Here is a 14,686-nt window from a genome sequence, read left to right as displayed (position 1 = left end):
GGATTAATTCACCTGCTGCACCTGAGAATGCGACCGCTATGATGTCACCTGCAATCCCATCACTTCAAAGGCACAGAAAGCACCCCACTGCCATCAGCACAGAAAGCAAACGCAGCCTATCACTTCCTCCTTTGTCCTTCTCTCCACTAATGGTAATTCCCCTGCAGAAAGTTCATACATAGCAAAGGGGGATTCACACAGTGTATTCTACAATCAGGTACATTGGGTGTTTGCCCATTGGCACTCAGTGTTCACCACAATGACAGGCTTTGTTTATTCCTTTGACAAGAAAGAATCTGCCCTGTTGTCTAAATCTGTGTACACTTACATGTGTCTTTTGTATGTGTGCGAATGAATTTATGAGTGATTGTGTAGCTGCATTTAAGAGAAATTATGCTGTGTTATGATTACAGATCAGACAGCTCTAAAAAAGCTCCCATTGGAATTGCTCACCAGCAGGCTATGATGTGATGAGACAACGCGATAGTACAACCACCACATTAGTGCATGGTTAGCCATTAAAAGACCCAAATGAGATTATGAGGTCATATGGGAGGTACAAAGCCTACAGCCAAAACAACAAGCACTTCTCTGGAAGTAACAGCGCATGGTGAGTATTCCTCCTGCACAGAGAGGGGGTGAAATCCAAGTTAGAGAGATAGAAAACAGAACAGGAAAAGGAAGAAAGGGAGAGGGACAGGCAGATAAATACAAAGAGACCAGGCTTGATAGCAAGAGGTATTCCCTGCCTTGGACATTTCCATAGTGGTTTATTTCCATTGCTATCCGTAATTGAATAACACATGAATTCAGCATGCTTTACCATCAACACATCCAACTGAGCATGAAACAGGGGGATCCAGCAAATCTTCCATCTCAGCTCAGTGGAAGGCTTCTCCATTGTACAGCAAGCTGAAATAACAGCCGCACAATGTACTGTAACACACTGGAGATGCACCAGCCCCACGAACTCGCAGTTATTCACAAGATGATGCGTACCGTGAAAATATTCTCCTGCTCTCTTTAGGAAGGAGCACAGAGAGAGTTTAGGTGTGTGTGTGTGTGTGTGTGTGTGTGTGTGTGTGTGTGTGTGTGTGTGTGTGTGTGTGTGTGTCTGTGTGTGTGTGTGTGTGTGTGTGTGTGTGTGTGTGTGTGTGTGTGTGTGTGTGTGTGTGTGTGTGTGTGTGTGTGTGTGTGTGTGTGTGTGTGTGTGTGTGTGTGTGTGTGTGTGTGTGTGTGTGTGTGTGTGTGTGAGAGAGAGAGAGACTAAAAAGAAGCATGCACAGAAGGAGATAGAGGGTTCACTGCTGAGATAAAAATGGAATCCATTTTGGTTCTTCAAGCACTCTCATCCACAGTGTGAGGACCTGCTCGGTGTGTGAGCCTGTTATTGCTATTTCAATCACTTCTCTTCCTCCTTTTCTCTATTTCAATTACTTTGCTTTTCCCTTGCTATACCGTATATTGTTTCCTCCTTCCCTCTGCATCCCCACTTATGTCCTTTCCTTTTTCTCTTCCTTCCTCCTCTGTCCCCTTCCTCTCACTTCTCCTCTCTACTGGCAGCCATGCACCCCAACACTGTCTCAGGTCCTGAAACTATGGCAACGGAATGAGAGAGCAAGCGCTCTATGATTAATAGATGAGAGATGCAGTGCCAATCGCTGGGGCCTGGGGAGGAGGGACAGATGCACTCCAACAACGCCACGCAAACATGCACGCAGAGTCACAGAGAGTACACAAATGCACACCCTCAAACCCCCCCACCATGAGCCACCCTCTGCGCTTAGTGGTAATATACACACGGAAAAGGTGAGAGGGTCTGACTCACACCACACAGTGGCACATCGGCAGAGTTAGCACTTAAAGAGCTAAACAAGATGGTGTTTACCTGATGCTTAACACACTCATGACACACACTTCCTTATTGGCATCCAACAAGCAAACTAACCACAGAAATAACCACAGCCTCAGCAGCGGATGTGGCCCTAATGAGACTTAACAGACTGTGCCTCTCTTCCTGGCTCACAGCTGGCTGCTCTCACCTGTAAAAGCACAACAGCAGGACAGGAACTACATCATACTTTAATGCTGTGTACCACGATATACATCATCTGGTCTGTAGTACAAGACTTGGCTCTTTTCAAGGCCAGTCATTCATTCATCTCCCAGGCAATCACACAAAGCCCTGCTGCTTTTGGATAATCCCTGCAAATGCATTTCATCTCCATCCCATTTGAGTAATGACAGACGATCAAACTCGGCTCTGACAAAGGTATTAGTGCGTGTTAATGTTGCATGTTCTGACTAGTTGAGATATAGCATTTCCATGAAGAGAAACCTGGTGTTATAAGCAGATTTTAAATGTTGCTTTTGTTTTCATTTGGCACGTGTGTGGTCAAGTTTGGCTTCTTAGCAATCTTCTCCTAGATGGGCCAGCCATAACTTTCTAATAGACTTAATTTCTAACAACAAAGCTTTGCCAAGGACCAACAGCCAAAAAAACTAAAGACACTGCCAATTCTACCACTGACTTGCAGCACCCGGCCGAAAAAAGCCTTGGCCTGGTCCTTCATGCTGCTGGCATTTTTGGCATAGACAACACACTCAATCAATTATGCTAATGTAACGAGTATGAAGAGTGTTTTACACTTAGACGGTTATTTCAATGGATGCACTACAGAGCCATTTCTTGGGAGAGGAAAGGGTTAAGGCGAAAGCAGCCAGTTCAAACAACACAAAGAAACTTAGAAAGTGGAACGCCATGCATCCATGCATGTGTGTGAACAACTGACTAGAGCTAGAGCAACACGCTGAAGCAAGTGATTAGAGAGTGATTACATTTTCAATGGGCCATGCCGTGAATAGAGCACACTGGACCATACTGCACAGGGAGATGTATTGGGTATCTTTAGTATAGTGAATACCATTAATCATCTCATATAAACAGGAAGCGATATGTTCCAACTTAACTAGAAAGGATGGCAGGTAGTAATCAAATATCTGCTTTCTCACATGCACAAACAAAGAAGATGCATGGAAATATAGATGGAGCTGTGCCATCCCCTCTCATCCTGTAAAATATCATTCAGTGTGTTTTCTTACATAAAATGAAAAGCGTTTATCGAATAATGACTTCAACTTCAGTAGGTCACGGAAATTAGAAAAAAGAGAGGTGGAGCAGCAAAAGCTTAAGTGAATCTCTATACAGGGTGGGAGTGGGCTTATTAAAATATGCTCCTATTTCTTTTTTTACCTTCTGAATCACAACAGACTCAATCTAAAATGAGAGCCAAAGGAGCACAGCCAAAAGTGAGCATGTAACATTTCTGATGGACAGCTTCATCAAAAATACACACTTCTTTTATGAGGCTGATCCAAAACCAAATTAACTAAAAACATAATATACTCAATCATGATTTACCTTTTTTTTTTTATCTCTACGACTTGGTTTGATTAGCGTATTTGTCATTGTTGCCACTGCAATTAAGAAAGATGTAGTATCTGGAAATAGGTTAAGCATTAATAAATCACATCAAGATGAGTTAGTGGGGTTTGATGCTTTCTCGCCCTCTAATTGTTTTTTTTTAAAACACCAGCCCACACACCAAGGACATACATCAATAAAACATGGCTTTCATACAATATGCATAAATACACACACTATTGAATGGGGGCTATTGACACTTTCTGAATGAAGATCAATGGTTAACAGAAGCTGACCGGTCTCATATAATGGAGGGCCAATTCATTGGAACAGGAGCAAAGCCATTTATCAATTATTCAAACCTACTGTTTTCAAACTGCATCTGCCCTTAACTTGCAAAGGTAAATACTAACTCTCCCTCTCATGCTCTCTTTCCCCCACACATACAGTGGGACAAATCCACATCAGTCACACACAATGCCATCCCCATTGCTATTGTTAGGGGATCTGCGGATCAAATGCTCCACGGAGCATTGCTCCAAATACAAGCAACAACTCCGGTCGCTCAGCTCTATTCTTCCTCTCCAGGAGGAGAACAGGCAAGCTGCTGTGACAAAGGTAATCATGCTGTAATTCATATATCAGCACCATAACATGTCAATGTATACTGTGTTAATAGCAGGATTATCACTCTGTTTTGTGGTGTTGTAGCCTTTACGAAATAGTATGGGAGGATTTACAGCCTGTGCAACTTCTCAGGCAAAATGCCTCCAGGACATTTGAATGCCTTAAGGCGAATGTTATAGAAACATTCTGCTATTTCACATTCAATATCAATGTGTAACACTCAGCACAGTATGAGTGGGAAAATACCTAAGGTCGCAGATCAAAAAAACACACAACTACCAAATATTTCCAACGATTTCAGGGGGGGAAAAGGATAAAAAACAACACCCTTTCTTCTCAGTGGTGGCATGAAATCTTTTTAATGTTTTGTATAGGACAATGGTAAAATCAAAACACTATGTGCGAACAATCTTTTGATAAAAGGCATATTTTGCCGTGAGCATTCAATACTGCTTCGATTCCCCCATTAATATCATCACCCTTACACACTTGATAATCTATAACCTACATTTAGATTTGCTGAATCCTTTTTCCATCTTTTCCCAGTGACTCTGGGGGGATCTTTCATACTGGGAGAGGAGAGGAGAGGAGAGGAGAGGAGAGGAGAGGAGAGGAGAAGAGAGGAGAGGAGAGGAGAGGAGAGGGAAACCACTGGGAGTGACTGGGTGTTGGCAGTCAGGCTGCTGGATGTGGTTTGTGAGGCCTCTATCTCCTCTCTCAGCTTGTTAAAAAAATTATTTGCAGCAGGCAGCACTTCATTTAATGGCAAATCCACTTCTGAGACCGGTGTAATTTTGTCTCCTACTCAGAATTACAAACATTTGATTGATCGTTGGGACCAAAGTAACACTGACCACTCAGCCTCCTGTTAGCTTGAATTCAATGAACACACCCTACGAATCAATTCCCAACAAATAAAATGTGTCTGTGAAATGACTTATTAATTAATTATTAACATTAAATCTCTGATTAGTTTTATATAAAGAATGAAAACAGAAAGTATGATTGCAAAAATGTCTACTGTACATGTCAATTACTGCTCAAATTCTCCTTTCCATGAATGTGAAATAAATGGCCAATAAAAAGCCCATCATGCACTGTAATAACGGACACATCGCTTCACTGTTTAAGCGTTTTCACACAAAAAAACATGGGTACAATTTAGGTACATATAAATACTACAATTTTCCATTCTTATTTTCAGTCCACAGATGGAAGTGTTGTGGCTGTAATCTTTAAACTCAACGAGGATGAAAAACAGCATGTCAGACGGAGGCAAGAGGAAAACAGTCGGTCTGGGTCCTGCAAGTTCCCACAAGCACATTTCTTATTTGCCGTAAATTGACCTCTACCCGGAATGATAGTGAAGAGGTTTTGACACAATGTAATCCGCAATAGCTCTTTTTGAGACGGTCCCTTCTTTATTCCGTATGGGTAAACAGCATAAAAGGGATTACGCACGAACATGTGGTCTGTTGTATCGGCACAGGGATCTTTCCTTGAAGACAATAATCGCAGTTCTCATTTAATTAGAAAATAAGGCACTTTCTATTTTTCTCAGAACTTTAACAAATCTTTACAAATACGCTAAACAACCCTAAGTTAATAAATACGTAACCATGTGAAGCGTGTGCACTTGTCGCACGGCAGCCTGGCTTCTCAGAAAACAAGCCTCCGGGGCTGGAGAAGCACTGGTACGGGCTATACGCGCACCAAAAGTTTGAAATAAACAAAGAAATCTTACCTTCAGCTCATGAATGGATATGCCTCGGAGTTTTTACAGCTATATCTTTTAGTAATCCATGAGGTATGGCTCTCAAAGCGGTTCAGATGGTGCTCGGTCAGAATAACAATACGAGCGCTACTTTTCTCATGCGCTTCTTTTTGTTACATGCCTCTCTCAAATCACACCTCTTCAAATCGGAATATCCATTGGAAAACCACACTAGAGAGAAAAAACAGTGTTTCGGATTACAAACTCCTCTCTCGTAAACTGAAAAAAACGGGTGTCCCAGAACTAGCTACAGCGCAGAATTCAGTCCCCTCCACAAAAGCCGACGGTCATCCTATTTGGAGATGAAGCTTCTTACCAGACTGGAGCGGAGCGCTGCGAGCCCAGCTGTCACCCACCCGCTACACACACATACACACTCACACATACATACATAGGGAGGAGCTACGTCTCTGGTATTGTGTCAATGGGTGCCAGTAATGGACAACTGTATTTCTATTTTTAAGTAGCGGCATTTCATAAGAATGTGCGTTTGAGAAGGAGAAAGCCTGAGAGCTAATAATAGTGTCGACAAGGATTGAAAAAAAGACAAATGTTTAGAGGTTAGTATGAAATTCAGATAAGATTAAGTGTTTTGAAGAAATGCAGGCTGGGTCACTTGGTCTGTGTCATGCAAACTGCCAATGATGATTTTAAAGACACAGTAATGATGCATGTATTGTGTGATGCGAATCGGAATGTGATCCGGTTGAAAAGCTCTCTTGTCTGCTCTCTGCTCTGTGCTGCTCTTTCTTCCTCGGTGGTCCCTCCAGGGTCCCAGGTTGGCAGGGGTGCATGCACAGAAACACCTGCTTTGTACTGTAGGGTTTTTTAACACATGGGTTTAACCTGATCTTATCAAAGTGGTCATTAGGTGCAGTCTGAAAGCCACAAGAAAGTTGCTGCTTAAACTTCTGCTCTTAGGCTACAATCTGATGTCAGGGATGCAGGCTCCACAGAGTGAAAATGTTTCTCCCTCTCTCACAATCTCTCTCTCTCTCTCTCTCCCTCCCTCCCTCCCACACACAGACACACACACGCTCACATGCCTTACCTTAAACAAAGTCAAAATCAACATCAATTTGTCAGTGTGTGTGTGTGTGTGTGTGTGTGTGTGTGTGTGTGTGTGTGTGTGTGTGTGTGTGTGTGTGTGTGTGTGTGTGTGTGTGTGTGTGTGTGTGTGTGTGTGTGTGTGTGTGTGTGTGTGTGTGTGTGTGTGTGTGTGTGTGTGTGTGTGTGTGTGTGTGTGTGTGTGTGTGTGTGTGTGTGTGTGTGTGTTCCTGAGCAGTGGCCTGTCAGGCACTATTGCCATCTTGTTACAGTAACAGCTCCTACAGTGCTGCATCCACAGGCCCAATGCCAAACACTATTCTTTGATGTAAACTAATGCGCTCATGCCCGCCAATCCTTTCCTCATCTGATATCATTTAATTTGCTTTAAAAGCAAAACTCATTTACAATGATGCAATTGAACCATAAGGAAAGGCTGTGCTGCAGGAAATATAATCACTCTACTGTTTCTTTCAGGCAGATCTGGATTTGGTCCATGTGGTTTGTTAAAAATATATTTAATCATAAACAGTCAACGTAAAGTGTGGTAAAGGCATATGCAAAAACAAGCACTTCTTTGGCAATTAAGTGCCTGCAGTGCATTCATATATAAAACATCTCATTTGACAGTATAATGTACAGCAGGCTTGTTGGAGTTCATTAAAATTCTGTGTGAGAGATGTGTTTGAGTGCACGTCTACTGTGCACTGATGATGACACATGCAGGTGAATCATTATATATACTACACCAAATGCGAAAAAAGCATTTTGATCATCTAACATCAATGCAAATGCTGCAAACAAAAAGCAGGTTACAAACAGAACAAACATTGTGTATTTCACACACCAACTCTTTAATCTGCTTCTCTCTCTATTTCACTCTCGTGCTCTCACACACTTTGAAGTGGAAGTGTTGCTAAGTGTAGGAGGCGGGCAGGATATAATTCGAGCTCAATAATGTCAAGATACACACCAGTTAGTTTGAACTCTGGAAATATGCTCGTGTCAGAGCTTATCCTGCTTATCTTGCTAAAGTTGTCCCAGGCGCATTAGGACTGGAGGAGAGGCGGCGGTTGCAATAGAGAAACACAGAAACCATCACTTCCACAACCGGGACAGACATTAGGCACACAGGAGCAGTTCTGCAGATACCTGCTGCCAAACTCCATACTTAGCCATCCTCTTCCCTCCAGCCCACTGGAACTTGATCTAAACATTACTTTTCAGCATGACATAAGTCTTCTCTTCATTTTACTGACCAAAATAATTTCCTACAAATCATTTACAGCCTTAAAGTTGGCCTGGGAAGCTACTAACTAAAGGAACTGCGCCCACCTTTAAACGCAGGGCATTTAAAGCTTTGTAACAGCATGCAGCAATTTCCTGTGTCTCTGACACTTCACACCTCCTCTCCTGTCCATGAAAAGCTGCCACACCACACCAGCTATAGTAGAATACAGGTTCTTTACAGAAGTGAAAGTACCAGTAGCTTTACAGTAAAGTACATCCTGCATAGAAAATCCTCCTGAATGTAATAGTACGGTACATTCAGCTGATTTAACTTTAACTAATACAAAGTACACATTTTCTCTAAGCTTTGATTTTTTGTGAAATGTTGTCTAATTTTCTTAGTTGAGGCTTAAACATATCTTGAGTGGATGATATTAAAAACAATTGGAGTTAAACAGGCTTTTTTCCTGAGTGAAAGTATTCGGTAACATTGAATGACATGCTGAGATAAAGTAGATGTTGAACAAATGTGTAAGGTACAGTAAATATAAATATTTACTTTCCACCTTCACCACAATTGGTTATGACAATGCTGCTGTGATGTAAAAGAGCCTTACAGTAAACCATGTTGTTTCATACATACACATGCTGATATGGAAAGGTATGAGTGTTGTTTCCCACTTGAATATTCAGTAATATGGGATTACCTAAATTATGCAATTAAAAGTCCTAACATTGAACATGTACTGTATGTGCATACTAAGGAGACAGTCACACACACACACACACACACACACACACACACACACACACACACACACACACACACACACACACACACACACACACACACACACACACACACACACACACACACACACACACACACACACACACACACACACAAACACATACGCACACACAGTCTACAGTATCTTTATCACTATATTGGCTGAGCTGTGGGTATTACAGCTGGGACACGAGGAGCATCATTTGTTAAAACTGCCCCCAATAATGCTGCCAGAGTCCTAATGGCTGCTGCTCACCTGTGGATCATACAGACAGCTGGGAGAGGAACAGAGACCACTTACAGTAGTAACTGCCTTTGTACTGTTGCAGGCCGATCACTGAATCTGTCTGCTCCTTCTCCTCTCAGTACTTAAATGGGCACAGCAGCCTGTTTATTGTCTTCAAAGGGTGTAAAGTGGAAAAGGTAAACATGTAGTTACATCTATAAATTGTGGCTAAGCTACTGCTGATTGTTAAGTTCTTCCATATGTGACTTCTGGGAGCACGACAGCAGTTTAGACTGTATTCTGCTGTTTCTGTCATCGCATAATTGATATTGTGCTGAAAACAGACAGGAACATAAGGATTAGAAGGATGAAGGGAAACTATGGTAAAGCCACAAGCTTGAAAGTGATACTGTGATTTTTCAAAAATATTGACCAGGGTCGTACACTCTGAGTCCTGAGCACCTTAAGAATTATTATATTAAAGTAGCAGAAGCACTGTTATCCTACTAGGTGGTTATTTTAGAAAAGGTACATTAGGGGGAAGGCCAAATTCAATAAGAATATAGCTTGTTGAAAGTGCACTCAGATTTTAAGTAACCTTTTTTGCAAAAGAGAAATCCTTTCTGTAAACAGTTTTGCATTTTTGTCCAGACAATCTACATTATTACCTAGAAAAAGGGACTGTGTTCTGTGAATAGCATTATACCATACTTAACCAATAGAATAGCCTGTGATATAAGACAGCTGCACAGTTAAAACACTCCATCTGTTGAGGTGCAAAATGACACAAAGTAGACCCTATCAGACTTGTTAGGAGGTAAAACAACAAATATATATTTGAGTAAAACAGCTAGTAATCAAAGAAAAACCAAATTTCCCAAAAATAAAAACTGTTCTTAGAAAGAAATATGCTGAACTACTGTACAATCACAAGGTATGAGCTGATATTTGCCCTATGAGAATCATTGAAGTACATATCATGAATAGATACATATACTATACTAGTTCATTTGTTTACTTCACATGTTGAAGTTTTCTCAGGATCCAAATGTTTTGTTTAAAAAGTGTTTTATAGATATTTCAGAGAAATGACAATGCAAATATGCTGTTTGAGGTATATTTTCAAAGTCAATGTGATTTACATTAGGAAAGTAAAATGAATACACTAACAGTACATAATGATAGCATTGCAGTCTTAAAGTTTGAAAGTCTTCAAAAGTTTAAATAATTTTACAAACTAAATAGAGCAAATGGAAATTAAAGCATGCCACAGCGGTCCACTGTTTGACATTTTGCTAAAGAGTACACAGGTATCCCATAGAGGGAACTCTATTACTTCACTCCAAATCTTATAGTAATCATAAGTTCAAACAGTATTAAAACAGAAAAGAAGAATTTAAGATTGTTTTCAGATGTACAGATGTAGATGTAAGTAAAGAGAAAAAGAAACTGAGATACTGTTGCCCCCTGAGCTGCTGAAAAATAATCATTAGTTATCTCAGGGGAGAGGGGTGTCACTCACAGACACACTAACACACACATGCATACGTATACACAGTTTACAGTAATAGCAGATGTTTACTTACTTGTTTATGTATTTAAAGGACAGTGCACATTAATCCACATTGTTGTAAATGAGCCAGTATTAGCCAGTGTTATTCCTTATCTGTATTGTGTTCCAAAGTGTTGATGCCCTCACAGAGAAAAAGTGTTTACCAAAGGAACTGGACCTAAGAGGGACTACACAGTCCCCTCTAGGGAAGACCTTGTGGTTCTGCTGTTTGAATGTTTCTGCTGTATACAAGTGCAGAGTGGTGGGGGTGCCTTGCTGTTTATAATCTTAAAAATGAGACATGCATCAGTGTGTTTTAAAAGATTTTCCCAGCTGAGCAGGTTACGTACGTATCTTTGTCAAGGATTTTGCAATGGTGGTATAGCTTAGGTTTTCTGTCCAAAACTTTGAGAGCTTGTTTGTGAAATGATAGGATAGCTTGGAATAAGAAAACCTTGTAGAGAGAGACAGTCAGATGCCCTAGTTATGAATGTGTTGTTCAGATCCTTAACCTACACACTCATATCCAGTACAAGTACGCAGTTTTGGTGGTTTTATATTATGATGATTAATAGACAATAGTAAGAATCAAAGGAAATAAGAATCAGCCAGTGTCACAGGAAGAGCCTTTTTAGCACCATCAAACTAGCATCATTTTCACACCATTTTCATTGGTCTCCAGGACCAGGAAATTCTATTAGACAGAATTTTTTGTTTTACTTCATAAGCTCTACAAGTTCAGCTGTACTGCTACTGGGGGCAAAGGGGTATTTGTATTCAGAGATGATTGATTGCTGCTAACTTTCACACAGCCAAAACATCAGCTTATCACTATTTTCACCACTGAACATTTAAACGTATAAATGCAACCCTTGGTGTTTGTGAATTTGTATTTTACTTTATTAAATATAGTTATCCTGCTGGCATTGAGTGTATGCAGCTATATACTGCTGCATGTTGGCCACCAACAGCGTCATGCTTAATTTTACTATCTAGGCATTTCTAAACCAACAGAGGTGCCATTATCCGGAGGCCATGTTCTCTGCTTCTATCATTGGATGTGCTGCTATATGAAAACATAATAATATCAAATGCATGTTTCCATACTCCATGCAAAGGCTGTATTCCCATCGTGTCATTAAATATGTTGCCAAATATATTAATTGCCTTATTAGAAATTGACTCAGAGTAAGCCCAAGGCATACAAAGTATATACTGAATATGTGTGTGTGTTTGGCCTGTGATGGCAAAATGATGTTAAGCATGGCTGAGTAAAGTACAGTACGCAGAGTACTGTAACACACACACACACACACACACACACCCCCACACACACACACACACACACACACACACACACACACACACACACACACACACACACACACACACACACACACACACACACACACACACACACACACACACACCTGCTGGGCCTCGCCTCAGCCAGCTTCAGTTTCCACTGTGCACCCATGTTTGCATGAAAGCCATGAATAAGTCAGCACTTCTGCATGATAGGTCTGTAACTAGGAGTGACAGTTAGAGAGCATAGTCTATAGAATCTCAGATGGGACTCTGTGTGCGCGAGTCAGTTTCTAAGTGTGTGTGTAAGTGTATATGTGTGGGTGGGGGGCTGAGTGCTTGTGCATGGGAACCTGTGTCGTCCCCCTTCACTCATCTACCTCACATGGACGTCACAGTGCTAATAAAGTCTTAAGAGAGGGGTTGTTTGCATCAGTTTCACATGGAGATGTGAAGATGGGACACCACTGAGGGTTCGGCTTGATAAAACTGGGTCATCACAAAACTTGATACATTTATGGATTTATCTTTATTTTTCTGGTGAAAAATATTTCAAATCTAAGGTTGACATACTATTTAGCCGTCTTAAAAATCCAGCCACGTGTCTCAATGGACTTTAGATATTGTTGGAAACATTTCACTGAAATACATTTGAACTTTCCCTTCATTTTTGTAAATGTTGGTTTGTTTTTGAATGTTTTGACTAAAAATGATTCATTCATTCTTTTATTTGCAACTCACATGTAGGTCACATACAATATGAATGTCTGAATCCATCTGGTAGTGGCTGCACATGCCGTCACAAAGCTGATTTAAATTTCAGAAGCCCTCCTGCCACACACCTTTTTTTCTCTATAGTTTCAACACAATAGATTATTTTCTTGTCATTGAGTCTGACCTTATGCATTGCAAATAAAGATCTGCAAACAGATAAATAATATAATTGATGTGTTTTCCATGAAACAGTACTCATAGAAGTACATGGGTTTCTAATTGTAATGCACATCATTATTCATCTTCTGTTCAGTATTGATGTTGAGTCATTGTTGACAGTCATTACTCCCAAGTCTGTACTGGCACAAAACACAGCAGCCTTTATCCTTTATCAAAGAGCACATTGCTGAGAATGAGATTACAAAGATATGACTGTCTGGTTTACAGGCTTTGACCAACAGGTGCTTTTGTGTGCACATTAAGACTTGATAAATGAATCATTTTGCTAAACAATTAGCTAAAAAGCTTCAACGCTTGGTGAAGCTTAATCTTGCCATCACTATTTACAGTCACACTTCAGATTGACTGTACATAAATGTGCTGGAAGTTGTTCTGATTTATATTTCTTTGAGTTACCAGTGCTGATGGTGCTGATGGTGCTGCTGCTCGTCACAGGTGTTACTGGATGGATATCTTGTGGCTGGTGCAAAAGATTTGCCACTGGAATCAGAGCACTTATATACAAGAAGTGGCTTATCAGAATGTACCAAGTGCCCCAAATTGTAGGGGAACTTGGTACAATCTTAAGATTATTTTGTTGTTGCTTTGGTTTTACTTAGTTGCTATAATATTTACACCAATAGACAATTTGACAGTTTGTCCAATTTGGTTTTATTTTTAGATAAGCTGGTACTGTTTTAGTTGACCCCTTTAGTCCGGCCCAGAACACTTTCCCTTATTTTTATAATTGTTTGTTTCAATTAGGTAAATAATACCTGTTTAAAAACAAACTTTGAAATTTGGCATGTTGATGTCATATATAATTTTAAATGGTATCGTACTGTTCAGGATTTGTTCTTGGCTCTGCTCCTGAAGGCACTGTTCTCACATTCAACCAAGCTAGTCACAGTCCCGAGACAGACCAACTGCGGAGAGTACAGGGCAGACCAGTCCTTGCTCTGACATACTCCTGAGTTCAGCTTCATCCATATATTCACATAAATCTGATCTCTTCCAAAATGTTGCATCCCTTTTTCAGGGTATTTTAGTTAAGACACAACTTAGGGAAATACTCGTTTACCCGTACCGGCTTTACTTGAAAAATAAAAGTAGAAGCAGGATTAACATTAATTAAAAAAGATTGGTATTATGTTGCATGATTTTGATGGTATATATACATGAGGAATAAGCCAATGCAACAACATGTGTATTCTTGATGTATGGTAACACATTTCTTGCAGAGACCATTATGGTGACCCCTATCTCCTTACACTGGCTGCATGAGAAAGCACACTATTTGTGTAAACACCATTGAAACACAGTGTACCTTCCTTACCTTGTTGCATCTGTGAATGCATATCAGGTGTTGAATGGAATTGATTTTATGAGGAAATGATGCTGCAGAGCACGGTACCTCGAGAAAACTACAATGGCATACAAAGTGGAAGCAGATGTTCCCCTGACATTGCATATTATTATTCCCATCTTCATCTCAGCTGGTTGATCCAGATCCAAATCCAGATCCAGATTTGATCAAAGTGTTTCAATTCTCTCCCATAGTTCCAGCCATAAGTTCACCTGGGCGGGCTACATATAGATGATTTAATGACTTGTACACTACACACAGTTCCTACTGAATAAGTAATCCAGCCTCTGCTTACACACCCATAGTGCTCATCTATTTTTCAGTCCAGGACGTTTTCTCTGTCTTTCCTTCTCACTTGCAATCTACGTTTCCATCTGTGTACGTCTCATATATCTCAGCCTCTTATTTCATT

The 14,686-nt window shown here is 40.5% G+C and overlaps 1 protein-coding gene across 2 annotated transcripts in view; it reads right to left on the bottom strand.

Moving 5' to 3' along the window:
• sema6a (sema domain, transmembrane domain (TM), and cytoplasmic domain, (semaphorin) 6A) overlaps positions 1 to 6,166 on the bottom strand; it is a 105,451-nt gene extending 99,285 nt beyond the window's left edge. For both annotated transcript variants that reach the window (XM_079689167.1, XM_079689168.1), the window contains exon 1: positions 5,796 to 6,166. The gene's annotated coding sequence lies outside the window, so the exon portion shown is untranslated. The remainder of the gene's footprint in view (positions 1 to 5,795) is intronic.
• Between the last annotated feature and the right edge of the window lie 8,520 nt (positions 6,167 to 14,686).

The sequence above is a fragment of the Notothenia rossii genome (genome assembly GCF_949606895.1).
Source record: "Notothenia rossii genome assembly, chromosome: 6".
Lineage (NCBI taxonomy): Eukaryota > Metazoa > Chordata > Actinopteri > Perciformes > Nototheniidae > Notothenia > Notothenia rossii.
Note: the sequence above shows the minus strand (reverse complement) of the source record. Positions and strands in the feature narration are given on the sequence as shown.